At 35.7% G+C, this 3,694-nt stretch overlaps 1 protein-coding gene across 2 annotated transcripts in view; it reads left to right on the top strand.

The window, feature by feature from the left end:
• Positions 1 to 3,694, top strand: part of KDM1B (lysine (K)-specific demethylase 1B) — a 50,901-nt gene that overhangs the window by 12,961 nt on the left and 34,246 nt on the right. The window lies entirely within an intron of this gene.

The raw sequence follows: 3,694 nt of genomic DNA, 5'->3' as shown, positions 1-3,694 counted from the left end.
TTTTTTTTTTTTTTTTTTTTAATTAGTGCTGTCTTACTGATTTGTAGTTCTTTATGTAATCTGGATATGAGTATGTAAGTATGTATTTTGAATCTTTTTTCCCAGTCCACGTTAAGCCTTTTCTAAATAGGTCTTCTTTTATGAGCTTTCAATTTTGAAGCCTACTTTCTGCATTTTTCCATCTATGCTTAGAATATTTTGTGTTTCTTCTGAGAAACCATTGGCTACCTTTCACCTTGTAAAAATATTCTGTGTTTTCTTTACATTTTTAGCCTTTACATTTAGGTCACCCTCTCTTTAATTTTTGGTTTTGATGTAAGGGATAGGCTAAGATTCAACTTTTTTCCATATAAGGTCGGGTGCCGTGGCTCATGCCTGTGATCCTCGCACTTTGAGAGGCTGAGATGAGAGGATCACTTGAGGCCAGGAGTTTGAGACCAGCCTGGGCAACATATCGAGACCCCATCTCTACAAAAAATAGAAAAAGTAGCTGGGCATGGTGGCATGTGCTGGTGGTCCCAGCTACTTAGGAGGATGAGGCAGGGGAATCACTTGAGCTTAGAGTTTGAGGTTGCTGTGAGCTATGATGATGCCACTGCACTCCTACTGGGGTGACAGAGTGAGACCCTGTTTCAAAAAAAAATTTTTTTTTCCATACAGTTATTTAGTTGTTCATTATCATTTGTTGAAAAGACTATTCACATTGAATTGTCTTAGCACTGTTATAAAAAATCTGTTGACCATACCTGTAGGTCTATTTCTGGAACTTGTTCCATTGATCTTTGTTTATCTTGATTCAATGCTATGCTATCATGATTATTGTATCTTTATAGTAAGTCTTAAAATCAGGTAATGTAAGTTCCTCTAATTTTGTTTTTCCTTTTTGTGATTGTTTTGGCTAGTCTAGGTCTTTTATATTTCTATATAAGGTTTATCAGCTTTTTAGTATCTACTGAAAAGCCTCTTGAATTTTGATTGGAATGCATTGTGTCTATAGATCATTTGGAGGAGAACTGACATCTTTACATTTTTCAGACTTCTAAGGGGTTGGCAAATGATGACTCATGGGCCAAATCTGGACCATACCTGTTTTTGTAAATAAAGTTTTATTGGAAGACAGTCATGCTCATTTATTACGTAGTGTCTGTGGCTGTTTTCATGCTGCAGTGACAGAGTTGTCGTGACAGAGCCTAAAATATTTATTATCTGGTTCTTTACAGAAGATGTTTTCTGACCCCCCTTTTGACCCATGGGCGTAGTATATCTCTCCATCTTTTCAAAGTTCTTTAATTTCTCCCAACAATGTTTTATAAGTTTTCACTGAGGATGTCTTTTATGCCTTTTGTTAGATTTATTTCTAGATTTGTTTTCTGTAATCGTAAGTAGGATTTATTTTTAACTCCATTTTTAAGTTGTTCATTGTTGCAATTATATAGAGAGACAATTGATTTTTGTATATTGACCTCATACACAGAAACTTTGTTGACTTCGCTTATTAAGTTTCATAGAACTTTTTGTAGATTCCTTTGGGCTGTCTACAAAACCAGTCATATAGTCATGGTTGTCTACCGACTTTTCTTTTTGCTCTTCGTCTGCCTTATTACATTGGTCAGGACCCACCAGTGACAGCGTTCTCTATAGTAGCGGTGAGAGCAGACATCCTTGCCTTGTTCCTGACTTTAGGAGGAACGTGTTCAGTATCTATTATTACGTACAGTGTTGGCTGTAGGCTTTTGCAGATGCCTTTTGTGAAATTGGACAAGTTCCTTTTCCTAGTTTGCTGAGAACATTTTATTACAAATGGATGTTGGATTTTGTCTAATACTTTTGCTGAATCTTATGATCATGTGGTTTTTCTCCTTTAATCTGTTAATGTGGTGAATTACACCAGTTTTGAAATATTGAAACAATGTTTCATTCCTGGGGGGAAAAAATTCTACTTGTTCTTAGTGTATTATCCTTTTTATATATTACCAGATTTGATTATATTTCTGTTAAAGATTTTTGCGTCTGTGTTCATGATGAATACTTTGTCACTTTCCTTTCTTGTGATACCCTTATTAGGCTCTGCTTTCAGAGTTACGCTGGCTCCATAAAACAAAAGGGAATTATATCCTGCTTTCAATTTTGTTAGTTTTTTGTATTAGGTTGATGTTATTTCTTTTTTAGTGTTTGGTTGAATTCACTGGTGAAGCAATTTGGGCCAGTAGTTTTCTCTGTAAGAAGTTTAGAAATTACAAATTCAATTTCTTTAATAAATATGTGGCCATTTAGGTGGTTTATGACTTCTATCCATTCTGAAAGATTGTGTTTTTCAAGGAAGTTGTGGTTTTCATCTACGTTGTCAAATTGTTAAAGTTGTTTGCACTGTTCCCTTATTCTCCTTTTAGTGTCGCTGGGCTCTGTGTTGGTATCCCTTTTATTCCCTGATGTTAGTAGTTTGGGAGTGCGGGATGGAAAGCCCAGCCTGAGACCAGGTGTCTGGAATTGGTAAGACCTGTTCTAAAGTCTTTCACTTTAGCCCTTGATTAATTTTCAAGCTCAACTTTTGAGAGTAGAAGGCCTTTCTGAAGGGTAGAAAAGGAAAATTGGGAGGGGATTGTCAACAAGGGGGTGGGTAAGTCCTTTCCAAGCTGAGTGGCTGCAGTGATGGGAACTGGAATCTAAGCAATGAAGACACGTGTCATGGGCTCGTGAGATGGACTGGAGCACGTCCAGCTGGCAGGAACAATGCCTTGGTTGCACTGACCTTAACTAGCACCTGTGCCCCTGATTACTTCTCAATGAAAAGTAGACTCAATAGCTTTCATTATAATGTTAAAGGAGAGTTCAGCCAAGCAGTCCAAAAAAAGCACATTATTTTAATAGATTCTGTCTTTTGAGCCATTTTCAAAGAACCTGTTTATGTGATGATTTTTAGTTCCAAACAATTATTTTAAAAAGATTTTGGATAACTTGTATAATAATATTGTTATTAAATACTGGGTATGATTTTACATTTTGTTCTGTGCTTTGACTAAACTGTAATTTGGAGTTATCCATATCTCTTTTACCTGCTGGTAATTGAATGTGTAACTTTGACTTCATCTCTGTGAATTGTTCAGACTATCCACGTGCCTTTTTTTATTTGTTAGAATTTTTCTTTGGGAGGCAGTTGTTATTTTTGGTTTCTCCAATTTAAGTAGTTTTTGAAAACTCTAAGGTTTTCTTTAGAATGTTTTTAGACAAATGATATGGGTTCATAATTGAAAAATTCAAGCAATATAGAAAAGAACAAAGATGACTACATGAATTTTTTTTAATCGTCTTTATGAAATAACCACCATGAGATTCACTCAAGAATATTCCTGCGTTTATACAGGGAGAAGGCCTGGCTGACAAGTAGCTTCCTATTAAGGAATAGTACTGTATATGCTGTTTTGTAAAATGAGTTTAATATAACATCGATTTAAAATAAGAAAAAGAAGCCAAAGTGCAATAAAATTGCTGAACATAAAATATTTCTTCATTCCAAGTAATATTAGTTTTTTAAAACTCCCTAAAAGGTTGAGAAAATATATTATGAGAATGATAAGAAGTTGGAATCACTCCAACTTTAAAAAAAAAAATTGTGGCGGGGCGCCATGGCTCACGCCTGTAATCCTAGCACTCTGGGAGGTCGAGGCGGGCGGATTGTTTGAGCTCAGGAGTTCGA

This window comes from Propithecus coquereli, unplaced genomic scaffold, assembly GCF_000956105.1.
Source record: "Propithecus coquereli isolate 6110/MARCELLA unplaced genomic scaffold, Pcoq_1.0 Scaffold194, whole genome shotgun sequence".
Lineage (NCBI taxonomy): Eukaryota > Metazoa > Chordata > Mammalia > Primates > Indriidae > Propithecus > Propithecus coquereli.
This window is presented reverse-complemented; position numbering and strand designations above follow the sequence as displayed.